This window comes from Megalobrama amblycephala, linkage group LG2 (genome assembly GCF_018812025.1).
Source record: "Megalobrama amblycephala isolate DHTTF-2021 linkage group LG2, ASM1881202v1, whole genome shotgun sequence".
Lineage (NCBI taxonomy): Eukaryota > Metazoa > Chordata > Actinopteri > Cypriniformes > Xenocyprididae > Megalobrama > Megalobrama amblycephala.
The window spans coordinates 11410824-11425413 of NC_063045.1; the positions used below are offsets into that span (position 1 = coordinate 11410824).

Genomic DNA, 14590 nt, shown 5'->3' on the forward strand with positions numbered 1-14590 from the left:
GACAGGGCTGAAAAATGCCGGTCGGGTTTTCTTGATTGTCTTGGCACACAGAACAGAACCAGCTTCCTTCAACAAATCTGATAACAGATACTTTGACACAGAAGCCCGTGAAATTATCCATTATTTATCACATTTCATGTAAATGCTCTGGATGGACTGAAAAGAGCTTGTGTTTATTGTCGAGGAGACTTGCAGACCAGCTCAGAGTGCAGAGAGAAATCAGCTTCAAAGGGCTTTAAACGATACCAGATGAGGAATAAGGATCTTAACTAGAGAAACGATCGGTCATTTTTGAAAAAAAAATTAAAATGACCACCTTGCAAGTGCTTCCTTCCGCCAGACCGCACTTCCGTATTATTCAAAAAGCTTACGCTGTATGAAGAAAGAAGGACATGGACAATCTTGGATAACATGGGGGTGAGTAAATTATCAGGAAATTTTATTTTTAAATTGGACTAATTTTTTAATGTCTAATGTTAAAATTTGTTTTTATATTTATGCTCACTAGAAGCAGGACTTATAATGGCATTCATTAAACAAACAGATATTAAGCAAGGAACCTATAAGCTTTAAAAATAATAATAATAATAAAAAAAAAAATGGTTTGAGGGTTGTTATTTTCATTCCTCTTCTACTATACCACAAGGTCTCTTATTATCATTGATTTTCAGGGCCTTTTAGTTTGTCATAACAATGCAGTTATGGTACAAATACAGTCTCTTTTAATAGTTTTAGATTTTATTAATTGTGATGGCAAATAAAATCATATCACTGCATAATAGACAAACATGTCTAATAATCTTTCTCAAAAGTTTTATTTCTTGCAAGAAGGTCAGACAGTCATACAGTCATTCTGAGTTGCTGCAGAGTGTGTGACAGAGGGTTTCTCCCATCTTTATATCTCTTTAGTCTTAAAGGTTAAAGCCTTTACCCAACTGCAATTTTCCACTCATGCACAGATAGCTAGAAACACATTTCCATATATCGTGCTTCTGACACTTGGACCCTCAGATTTAGGTACATGGCGACCTTCCAGGTCATGAGGAGGTGCCAGCAAATCTGTAAAAAAAAAAAAAAAGAGCCACTCTGGAAAGCTAATATATTGGATTCACAAATTTTATGCAATTAGCTTATCATAAGCTTGCAAAATATTATGGTGTAGAAATTTATGGTATAATATAGATGTTTGTTGTGGAGGATTGTCATGAGGTCATTACCATTAAAAAGGCGGGATGGGAGTTCACATGATCCATCTGGCAGTTTTTGGAATGGCATTTAAAACATGCTCAAATGGTTTGCATTTGCAATATAAATTGTATTTAGTACAAAAATCTCTTAAAGTTATCAGGTTAAATAGCAGTCTCAAATGATTTTTATTAATACAATAAAGTTGGTTAAGTCGGTATGAGCCACCAAAGTCATCAAAAATATAGAAAATAACACAACGTGAAAAATAAAATTGTATTTTGGGAAGATTATGGAAATGGTAAATACACCATACTAACATGAACCAATAATAAAACATGGACACTGCTCTTGATGAACTGAATAACATGGAGAAATCAAAAGGGACATGGAGATGAAAAACATCCATTCACTCACAAATGTTTCTAAGGGGAATGGAAAACTTCTATAACTAATGATCAAAACTAACATTTTTTCATGACCGTATTCCTTCAGAGGATTTGTAAAATCAACACGCATTAAAATTGGACAGTAAAAGTTGTTTATAAAATGAGTAACAAGTTTATTCAAAAATTAGTTGGTGAAGAGGCATAAAAATGAAGTAATATGAATACAAATGAGAGATATTTCTCTCACTTTAAAAAAATAGTCAAAGCATCTCAAGAGAAAAAGAGAAGCGAGATTTCAATCTCACACTTGTAGCTGCCTTTAAAATAAACTCTGATCACAGAGACAACTTTTGATGATGTTTCTTTGTCCTGATTGATATGGAAAAGAGCTTTTATTGCCCAGCATATTATTGGGTCACGTTACACCATGATTTTAGACATTTTTTGTATGCCTGAGAAGATAATTGATTGAAACTCTTGTCACATGGATGGCAGTTTTACAGCTTCTCTCCAGTGTGGATCTTCTCATGTCTTTTCATGTGTCCTGCCTGACTGAATCTCTTGTCACAGTATGAACACTTGTAAGGTTTTTCTCCAGTGTGAATCCTCTGATGCAGCTTAAGTTCTTTATCTGTGAAAAAGGTCTTCCCACAATCAAAGCACATGTGATCCTTCACACCACAGTGTCTTTTCTGGTGTATTTTTAAAGTACTCGACAGAGTAAAACTTTTTCCACACAAAGAACACATGTGAGGCTTCTCCTTTAAATGAGTTTTCAGGTGGTTCTTCAGGGATGCTTCCCAAAGAAAGTTTTCACCACACTGATCACAGTAAAACGGTCTTTCTCCAGAATGAGAACGCAGATGTAATTTGAGTGTGGCCATCCTTGTAAAACTCTTCCCACATTGATCACATGTGTGCGGCTTCTCTCCAGTGTGGATTGTCATGTGATTCTTAAGGGTTCCTTTCATTGTGAAGCTCTTCCCGCACTGATCACATTTGTGTGGCCTCACCCCACTATGAAATTTCATGTGAAGATTAAGACTTTGTTTTTGTGTGAAACTCTTCCCGCATTGATCACACGTGTACGGTTTCTCTCCAGTGTGGATTCTCGTGTGATCCTTAAGGGATCCTTTATGCGCAAAACTCTTCCCACACCGATCACATGTGTACGGCTTCTCTCCAGTGTGGATCCTCTCATGACTTCTCTGAGATGATGAATCACTGAATCTCTTGTCACAGTGTGAACATTTGTAAGGTTTTTCTCCAGTGTGAATTCTCTGATGCAGCTTGAGCTCAGCATTTCTAATAAAGGTCTTCCCGCAATCAAAGCACATGTGATTCTTCACCGTCATGTCTTTTCTGGTGTTTTTTTTAAATGAATCCGCTGACTAAAACTTTTTCCACAAAAAGAACACAAATGAGGCTCCTCCTTTGTATGAATTTTCAGGTGTTCCTTCAGGCAATTTTCCCAAAGAAAATTTTTACCGCACTGATCGCAGTTAAATCGTCTTTCTCCAGAATGAGAATCCACGTGCAGTTTAAGAGTGCTTGCATGTCTGAAACTCTTCCCGCACTGATCACATGTGTACGGCTTCTCTCCAGTGTGGATCATCATGTGTTTCTTTAGGCCTGCTTTTTGTGTAAAACTCTTCCCACACTGAGTGCAGGTGAAAGATGTTTTGGAACTTTTCAGTGAAAAATTTCGCTCAGTCTGTGAGCAACCCAAAGATTTCTTTCCGGTTTTGACCTGATGATGTTTCTCCTCCGCTTCACTCAGTTCTTCACTCTCATCATTCTCTTCCATCAGGACTAAAATGAAAGTAAAAAGCTTTTTTAGTAAATCATAACAGAAGAGAGAAATGTAAAAGGACAGGACATGAATGCTGGAAAAGTGAACCCTGATGTAACATCAGAAAGTAGTAATTGCTAAACAAATGTTTGAATGGTATTGACTACATTCATCAACTCTTACCAAAGTTACCATAAATCATAACTTCTGTAACAATATCTTGCTCATAATTTATTAAAAAATATATAAAGTTTATCAGTAACTTTAAATGACAATTCTCTAATTTATGCTAAAGAATGCAAAGTTTATTTTTAGAAATTAATAAAAGCAGTCATGCGATTGTGAAATGTTTACAATTCATGAGGTGTAAAGTGTTAAACAATTGTGCAAAACTGTGAAACAGAAATAAATGTAAAATAAAACCGCTCCTCTAGTATTTAGCCAGATTTCCTGATGTTGATAGTCAACATAAATGTTTCTTAAACCTCTTTTCACCGATTTGTTAAAAAAAAGAAAAGAAATTCAAGGTTCAGGCTCAATTTTGTTATTTCAACAGTTTCAATTTCACAGCTCCTAGAGTTTTTTTTTTACTACGACCTCTAAATCTGGATGAACTGCTGGAAATTTTAGAACCTTAATGATCTTCCACATGATTAATGATGGATCGAGAATAAACACCAACCTCTTTGTTCTTCAGTATCTTCATGCTCCATTCTGCAGGACTCTGGATCACTCATGTTCCCACTGTTCAGCTCTGTCTTCTTCACTTGTAGACTGATGGGAATACTCCAGCATTTATTGGTGAACTGTTGTAGGAGCTTCACTGAAGATTCATTGGTTTTTAGTTCGCAGTTGTTTTTACACGAAACACAGTTTATCACAGACTATAACAATATATTGTAAATATCAAAAGTGGTCTGTTGGCACCAGTGAAATGTGGTAGTTTACAGGTGATCTGAATGCATCAGCATAATGAATGAGGTGAAAACTATTAACTATCGAGATATAGAGGCTGTTAATAGTGACTCCTGAAAGCCTTAAATCAGCAGAGATTTGACTTTATTATAAGTGTTTGCAGTAGAAACACTCTCTTCCCAGTAAACACAAAACGCTTTTACAACTTTTCACAAACCTGGCCAAACTGCAACTTTTGTGAGGCGTTAGTGTTAATTAACGTAAGCTGCACGTTGAAATAAGATGTTTAAATCGGTTTAAATGTAGACGTCACAGTATCTACGTTGTTTGTGTAAAAATATAAGTCATGTCAAAATATAAGTAGCCTAACATTTTTAACATTAAAGCGATTCAGTGACTGAGTAATGTGAGACCGCTGGTTTATGCAGTTTTACAATCTCTGATTTAGGCTACTCTTTGTGCTGCGATTGGGAAGGCAATTAATGTCCCATATGGATGACGTCTGTATGCTATCTATAGGTGCGTTCACGCGGCCTCGTAATTCCTGTAGTTACGAGATTCTAGCTTGTAAAAAGCGTTTACGTCCTCGTAGAGCTCGTAATTACAGTTTGTAAGCTGGAAGTTTTCTGAAAGCTCCCACATGTACCACGTGTTTTTATTCAGGCGTTGATAGTGGTGCCATAGAAACGCATAATTCCCAGTCCAAGGACCAAAAGAACGTGAACAGCTCCGAATATAACGTCACGTGTTGTCATTTCAAGATTCCGGTAAAGCCTACGAGGTTGCGTGAACGCATGTCTATATTATACAATACCAGAAATCTCATTTAATTTCAGTCATGTGTGATGAGAAATATAATTTATTAGGTATTTCAAAAAATAAATAAATGGAAAACTTTAAATGATTTGAAGATTTTGCAGATGGTTAAGCAGATTCAGTAGATAAAAATGAGCCCGATCATACGAAAATGCGTATCAATACGAGTGTGCAATGTCGTGGAATGCATACGTGGAATGCCCCCCCCCCCCCCCCACACACCCATCTTACCCAAGAGCGTGTCTTAGGTGTGTTCCAAATGGGATATATCGGCCTCTGAAGGGCACTTCGGAGTGAAAATAATCAGGGCCGCCTTAATGAAGGGTCGTTCCAAACCGAAGTGCTAAAAACGGCCACTTCTAAGGGCCCTTCATAATGAAGGATTTCGAAGGGTACAACTGATGGACACTTTGGGCCCCCATGATCCTTTGCACATGGAAGTTCATTGACATCACAGAATGGTTAGGAGTTCGATTTTACCCATAAATGTATGTGTAGTATTTTTCTATACTACTGTAATATACGAGTTAGATTTGGTACATTATTATGGTCAAAATGACATTGTACTTCAACATAAACATTTACAGCTCCCTTTATTAGTCCATTTAAATGTTTCAAATACATAGACACAATATACAATATGGTGCGATAAACCAAAAATAAATAAATAAACTAACGTTAAACAAAGGGCGCAGCTTGCACAATCTACTCTTGCTTGATTGTCTCGTTAAGATGACGCAGAAGTGCATTCCAAAAAAAGTTGGGTTTTTTTGTTTTTGTTTTTACCCCTACACCCTTCATCCCTTCGAAGCTCTCACTCCAGAGGGTAAACCCTTTGAAGGGATTAGGGCATAGGGATGAGCCCTTCCGAATGGAATGCAGGGATATACACGCATAAAGTGCGTAGGCTATATGCACGCGAAAACTGCGTATCATATGCACGCCAAAACTAATTTTGGCGTATATATTCTACGAGATTACACACGCGTATTGATACGCATTCTCATGTGATCGTGTTGGTAATAAAAGGAGTAACAAGTTTAGTTAGTGAACAAAATTTAAATGAAAACGAAGTCTATGTCATCTAAATCCTTTTTCCCCTCCAATAGAGGCTTTATAGATAAAAGTTGTTGAAAAAATACAAGTTTAGTCAAGAATTGGTTGAACAAATATATGTGAATAACTTTAAAAACCAATGAGAAAGATTTCTCTCTTTATTGACTTACAAGGTAGCCAATGCATCTCAAGAGAAAAAGAGAAATGAAAAATTGTCCAGTTGAAATGATATATCTTACATCTGCATTAGGTAAATATGTTATAGTAGAGCAAATAGATGTTCTAAGCACAACAATGAAGAAAAAGTATGTGTATATGTCAAAGACTCTTCTTCAGCTTCCTGCTAAACATACAAGTACAAGAACATTTTGTATTATGTAAAATAACCCCTTCTACTTTCCTTCATAATACAACATATAATACAAAAGTAAAGCATAATGATTTAAACAAAATCTCAAAACAAAATGATATGTTAAAAATTTCTAAGGATGTAGCATGGCATTAGAATAGGCTGTATCTGAAGATGAATTTGAACATGATATCATGATTTCAGACATTTGTTTTTTGAATGATTGAGTAGAGAATTTGAATGAGTGAAACTCTTGCCACATGGAATGCAGTGATACGGTTTCTCTCCAGTGTGGATCCTCTCATGTGTTTTCTGATTTCCTGACTCTCTGAATCTCTTGTCACAGTGTGAACACTTGTAAGGTTTCTCTCCAGTGTGAACTCTCTGGTGCACTTTCAGTTCAGCATCTGTAATAAAGGTCTTCCCACAATCAAAGCACATATAATTCTTGACACCACTGTGTATTTTCTGGTGTGAATTTAATTGACCCATTCGGCTAAAACTCTTTCCACACAAAGAACACATGTGAGGCTTCTCTTTTGTATGAACTTTTAGGTGCTTCTTCAGGGAGTCTGCGCCAAAAAAGTTTTTACCACATTGATCACAGTAATATGTTTTTTCTCCAGAATGAGAACGCAGATGTGATTTAAGAACAATTGCTTGCATGAAACTCTTCCCACACTGATCACATGTGTATGGCTTCTCCCCAGTGTGGATCCTCATGTGATCTTTAAGGGTTCCTTTCTCTTTAAAACTTTTCCCGCACTGATCACAAGTGTGCGGCTTCTCACCAGTGTGGATTTTTATGTGATCCTTAAGTCTTGCTTTTATTGTAAAACTTTTCCCACATTGATCACATGTGTGCGGCTTTTCTCCAGTGTGGATTTTCATGTGTTTCTTAAGTGTTTCTTTTAGTATGAAACTCTTCCCACACTGATCACATTTGTGTGGCTTTTCTCCACTGTGGATTTTCAAGTGATAATTCAATTGTTGTTTTAGTGTAAAACTCTTCCCGCACTGATCACATGTGTGCGGCTTCTCTCCAGTGTGGATCCTCATGTGTTTCCTAAAGTAATCTTTTAGTCTGAAACTCTTCCCGCAGTGATCACACGTGTGCAGGCTTCTCTCCAGTGTGGATTTTCATGTGTACATTAAGATTTCCTTTGTCTGTGAAACTCTTCCCACACTGATCACATGTGAAAGGTTTCTCTCCACTGTGAACTCTCATGTGAATTTCAAGACTTTGTTTGTATGAGAAACTCTTCCCACACTGAGGACAGGTGAAAGATTTGTTGGATTCTCTTTTCAGTAAAAAAAATTCCTTCAGTCTGTGAGCGCCTCAAAGATTTATTTCCTGTTTTGATATGATTTTTTCCCTCCGCTTCACTCAGTTCTTGACTCTCCTCGTTCTCCATCAAGTCTAAAACGAAAGTAAAAAAAAGAATAAAAAAACTTCAGTAAATCATAAAAAGAGAGATTTTTTTTTTTTTCTAGAAATTAATAAAATCAGTCACGTGATTGTAAAATATTTACAAAAAAAACATTCTGTAACATGGTTGCAAAGATTGTTAACCAGATCTAAAATGTAAAACAATTTAGTCCTGATGTTGACAACTAGAGATGCACAGATACAGATACAATTTTTTCCAATTCTGATATTCCAAATTCTTAGCCCAGGTGAAAAAAAAAAGTACATTTCAATAATGTACTTAAAGTGCTCTATTTTTGCACAAAAAAAAAATTCTACTTCAGTATTTCTTAAAATCATCTTAAGAACATCTAAGTGTACTCAACTGTGCTATTTTGAAACAGTATAAAATATAAACTTAAATGTGCTTTTAATATACTATCTCTGTATTTAAAAAATATATTTAGATACCACCTGTAGTAGACTATGAGTTCAAATGTACTATAAGTCGTATCTAAATACATTTTTTAAATACAGAGATAGTATATTAAAAGCACATTTTAGTTCATATTTCATGGTGTCTCAAAATAGCATAGTTGAGTACACTTAGATGTTCTTAAGATTATCTTAAGAAGTACTAAAGTACAGCCTTTAGTATATTAAGTACAAAATTAGTGCGAGAAAAGAGAGCACTTTAAGTACATTATTGAAATTACTTTTTTTTCACCTGGGAGGTTTTTTTTTTTTTGTGCACAGCAATTTTATAAAATAAAAATTTGCTAAATTTAGTGGGTAAAAAAAGAAAGTGTGAAATCAATGGCTACTTATATTATAAAATACATTTTATAAATGTTATATTAAAACAATTTATACTAGATTTATATACACCTAAACTGTTTATAAGATTTATATATTATGAATATAGTAAAAATATATAATATTCTTTAAATTGCACAGCTTTTTAATGGAGCAACAAGATATATATGACAAAACAAAATAGGCTTTTAATAATCTTTCAGTGTGCAAAACTATAATAATATTAAAGGGTACAACCGCTTTTGAGTGGATAATTAAAATGTACTTCTAGATTTATTTTATATATATATATATATATATTTCTTTTTGGTGCATAGTACTTTTATAAAATCTAAAAAATTTGCAACAAAACAACACATTTAGATGATTTTTTATTCATTGTTTTTTAGTTTGCAGTCTGTTTTCACAGACTAGCCTATATAACAAAATACATTTTATATATCAAAAGTGGTGATTATGCAGTTTGCCTCAGTCTGTTGACACCAATGATATGAGCTTTAAGTGGCAGTTTACAGGTGACTGAAGACGCAGCATAATGAACAAGGTGAAAACAAGAACTATTGACATGCAATATAAAGGCATTTCAGCAGCTGTTAATGGTGACACTGATACAAGCCTCATCAGCAGAAATCTGATTTTATTATGTGTTTGATTATTTGAGTCAGAATATTGGCTGAAAGACTATAAAACTGCTCTGGCATAGTATTATATTTCTCACAATCTGAGACGAATAAAACATCAGTAATGCATAAAATTCAATTCAAATGACACCCATCTTCACAGCAGTTTTTCTGCTTCGTTTATGTGGGAGACTACTACAGATATGCATAATATGTAAATTTGAACTTAGTTCAATTTTCTAATAACTACATTAGCAATAAAGGAATTAGATCATTAATTTTTCAAAACAGATAAAGTATTTTACGCTTCAAGCAGGCCTATTTATTTTAACAATGTACAGTAGGCTAACTAAAGCGTATTTTATGATTGTGTAACAGAAAGAACCGTAAACTGCTGCTCATCTTATTTCAGGATGCAGTGTACAATAGACATCTTCCAGTAAACACAAAAGTTTTTACAACTTTTCACAAACTTGCATTGTCGTTGAAAGAATAAAAACATAACCATACAAAACTACAACTTCTTTGAGGCCGCGGTTCAAATGGAATAAGATCTTTAAACAATGTCACAGTACCACAACTCTATGGTATGTTCTGTTTGTGTAAAAATATCTGTAAGATATAAATGACATTTTAACAGTAGGCTACTTGAAATGAGCTGGTACATGCTGTACCAGCATTTCTCTATTTTACCTTCTGCCCACCGCGCTCTCCCTACTTCAGAAACATGTTTTGAACTGAGCATCGGGAATACCAGCACTTTTATTTTTCCACTTCAAGCACTGCATTTTAACATTAAAGCGAGTCAGTGACTGACAGATGAGACCGCTGTAGGCAGCCTGGGCATCAAAAGGACTGATATATGAATGCTTACGTTGCTCATTTACCTGATATAGACCTACTCTAATCGAATAATCTACTATCTTTGCTTAATACTTTCTTTGCTGTTTCACTGCTAACTTGACATTACCAGCTAACTTAGCTGCGTGAATAAAACAGCTCATACAGTGAAATCAAATGAAAGGGGTGTCAACACATGAATGGGGTGCATACAGCATATTTTGTGGATATATATATATATATATGGACCCAATTAAAAGTGTTGTTTTTTTAATACCAATTTATGGAGTTCAAAGATTTCTGAGTTTCTTTAGCCTTGTGCTTAATGATGGATCAAGAATATACACCAACCTCTTTGTTCTTCAGTATCTTCATGTTCCATTCTGCAGGACTCTGGATCATTCATGTTATCACTGTTCAGACCGATTAGAGTAGATAAATGAGTGAAACTCTTTCCACATGGATGGCAGTGATGCGGCTTCTCTCCACTGTGGATCTTCTCAAGTATTCTCCGATATTCTGCCCGTTTGAAACTCTTGTCATAGTGTTAATGTAGTGTGAACTGTCTGGTGTACTTTCAGTGCACCATCCGTAACAAAACGCTTCCCACACTCTGAGCAAGCATGATCCTTTACACCGCTGTGTCTTTTCTGGTGTATTTTTAATGCAGTCATATTACGAAAACCCTTTCCACACAAATAACAGACGCAAGGCCTCTCCTTTGTATGAACTTTCCGGTGGTCCCTTAGGAAATCTGGCCTAAAAAATGTTTTACCACATTGCTCACAGTTATAAACTCTTTCTCTAGAATGACTAAGCAGATGTACTTTATAAACACTTGACTTTATGAAACTCTTTCCACACTGGTTACATGTGTGCAGATTTTCAGTGTGGATCTTCATGTGATCCTTAAGGGCTCCTTTTCGCGCGTAACTCATCCCACAACGATCACATGCGTGTGGCTTCACTCCAGTGTGGATTGACATGTGTTCATTAAGATTTGCTTTTTGTGCGAAACTCTTTCCACACTGATCACATGTGTACGGCTTCAATCCAGTGTGGATTTTCATGTGTCTGTAAAGGGTTCCTTTATGTCTGAAACTCTTCCCACATTGATCACATGTGTACGGCTTCTCTCCAGTGTGGATTTTCATGTGTCTGTAAAGGGTTCCTTTATGTCTGAAACTCTTTCCACACTGATCACATGTGTACGGCTTCAATCCAGTGTGGATTTTCATGTGTCTGTAAAGGGTTCCTTTATGTCTGAAACTCTTCCCACATTGATCACATGTGTACGGCTTCTCTCCAGTGTGGCTGTTCATGTGTTCGTTAAGGTTTCCTTTATGTGTGAAACTCTTCCCGCACTGATCACATGTGTGCGGCTTCTCTCCATTGTGGATCCTCATGTGATCATTAAGTTTTCCTTGATATGGGAAACTCCTCCCACACTGATCACATGTGTACGGCTTCTCTCCAGTGTGGATTTTCATATGTTTGTTAAGGTTTCTTTGATATGGGAAACTCCTCCCACACTGATCACATGTGTATGGCTTCTCTCCAGTGTGGACCCTCATGTGATCATTAAGTTTTCCTTGATATGGGAAACTCCTCCCACACTGATCACGTGTACGGCTTTGCTAAAAAGTGTATTTTCCTGTGTTCGTCAAGGATTCTTTGTTGTGCGTAACACTTCCCACACTGATCACATGTGTATGTATTCGCCCCAGAGTGGATGACTTGAGGTTTCTCCTCTCCTTCAATCAGTTCTTCAAACCCCCTGTTCTCTTTTATCAGGTCTAAAATGAAAGTAAAAAAAAAAAAGTTTTAAAAAACATTTTTTTTTAATGATTTACTGAAAAACAAAGGAAATCTGAAAGGAAAAGGACGTGGACCCCGACATAATAGTAAAAAGTATAAACATTTCAATGTATTCTTTTTAATTTGGAACATTTGTCATCCAATTATTTTAAAATCATTTCAGGCACAAATTGTGTTTTAAAGTGAGGACCATTTAATTTGTTTCATTAACTACATTTGACAAAGAAAGGGCTTTACACTGCGACCATTTCGGTCACATTTGCAACTAAAAATAACTAGGAGCGACTGTGAAAAAATATTTAGGCGCAGCGGTGCAAGTGACTCGATTGATTCTCATTAATAGATCTATAATACAATCTAAATAAAAAGTATAACTCCCAAAATGCATCTACACTGAACAACAGTTTTGTTTCATACTGGAATCGGCTGCTTTTCATGCCTTCGTTCAAAGACTTTGCAATAACTGAGTACGTGCAATTACCTGCGTCTGTCCTTCAGGCTGAGACATATATTCGTCGTCTCCAAGGATAGTGAAATCTTTGCCTTAGCATCGGCGCATTACTGGTCAGCTGTGCCTTATAGAGTGGCGCTCAAAGTTATAATGATTTTAGCAACTTGTTTCATTATATCGCTCTTTAAATGAATAAGCGTTTTTGAACGTGCAGTTGAATGAACGGTTTAAAGACTCAAAGACAGTCCCTTGCCGCCACCTTGTGTCACAACAATGTAACTGCACTGACTGACAGCCCATCTGGAACAGAGATGAGTAGTTCTGCTCATACTCATTAAATATTAGCAGAAAGTCTCTTGTTTAGTCAGATTCGAGGATCAGAACTAAATATTATACATAACAATAGCCCTATGATCTTACTGTCAGGTTTATGTTATGTAGACCCTTATTTTGACATTCTCTTCTGTTACTTCATTTCCTGTTTCAACGCTCTATTTAGTTTAGTTATTGAATATGTCCGTGTGTATATACATACATACATACATCGCGCTATTGAACCACTCAAAAATACCACAAGGGAAATTCCTTAACCGCGACAGCCCTAGCGTAAATCATCAGGAAATTTTATTTTAAAAGTTAACTAGCCTAATCCTTTAAGTATTATAACCTTATTGAAGAATCAAGAATAAACACCAACCTATTTGTTCTTCAGTTTCTTCCTCCTTTATTTGGCAGGGTTCTGGATCATTCATGTTTTCCATTTTCTTTCACAAACTCTATCCTCTACACTTGTAGGCTGATGGGAATATTTACCGATGAATTGCTGCAGGCGGAGCAGAACAGCCAAAAAACAAATCATAATTAAATTGATGCTTTCATTAATTCTGATGATTTTTCTAGGGACAGAAACAGCTCTTTAAATAAAATAAAAGAGCACGACAAAGCAAATTTTAACGTTTTAATGTTTCCAATGTCAACATTTACCTACATATTCAGATTTACCTCTTGTGGTGGATTTAAATTAACAGCTGCTGAAAAGACTCTTCGTGTCAGAAATAGATACTAATGTTCAAAAAAGATTAATCCACAAAAGAAAAGATCGATCCCTATTAATAACTCTCACAGATCACACGTTGACTTTTGATCAAATGGCATTCAGTAACAATACTATTATTGCTCCAGACATCGAAACAATCATCCAGACGAACATACAAAAACACAATAATTGTCTTTATGAATTTAACATTAGTTCCTCACTTCGTTGCCTGCTAAGCTAAATGTTTATTTCAATCGCCAGAAAAGACACACAAATAGCTCTGTACCAAATGAATAATCAATACAGAAATGACCCTGTGAATGTTGCATTAACAAGCTGTTTTTAATAACTGTATAAATATACAAAGCACCGAGAACTGCTTACCTCACATCGAGACTCGAGGTAAGTCCGAAATCACCCCCTAAAGCCTCATTCACTATTCTCTACGTTATCCACTTATATTGTTCACTTGAAAGAGTGAATAAAAACGAATGAGTGAACTCGGACAGCCGTTGTCTGAACATCATGGTGTACACTCGTTATTGCGGTGCAATGTGGGATTGAATGAGTGCACTCAATAACGTTCACTATGGTTTCGGACACCACTACAAATGGCTGTCCCCTCAAATAATGCCCTGTTTGAGGTTATAGGGGGCGATTTCGGATTCAGCCTCGCTGTGATGGCAGTAGCGGTGACGTCTTTACTCTTGTTTTACGGCGGATCGCAGACACATAAGTGCATTACCGCCACCTATCGCCAGGGGACCCATTTCACTGACTGTGATTACGTGTTTTAACGGTTATCAACATTGTAAATTCTGCAGTTTTATTTTATTTTTTTTACTTAAAAAATGTATGTACATTTATTGTAAAAGTACCGAGACAACCTGCACACTCGGGTTTCCTTCTCAAATAAGCTTTTACTATAACAAATGTGCTTCAGAAACACACAGTTACAACAGCCAGAAAAACTTTAAAGTTAAGAAGTCAAGAGTCCAACTAAAGCAAGCGATTACCTCCATAACGGTGATTTCAAACTTTATTATTTTCAATAAAACAGCGCTAAGGCTTCCTGGAGACTAAGTGAGGGCTGCTCATG

General features: G+C 36.0%; 1 pseudogene; it reads right to left on the reverse strand.

The window, feature by feature from the left end:
• Positions 1 to 1055: 1055 nt before the first annotated feature.
• LOC125262642 lies at positions 1056 to 14344 on the reverse strand (annotated as a pseudogene).
• Between the last annotated feature and the right edge of the window lie 246 nt (positions 14345 to 14590).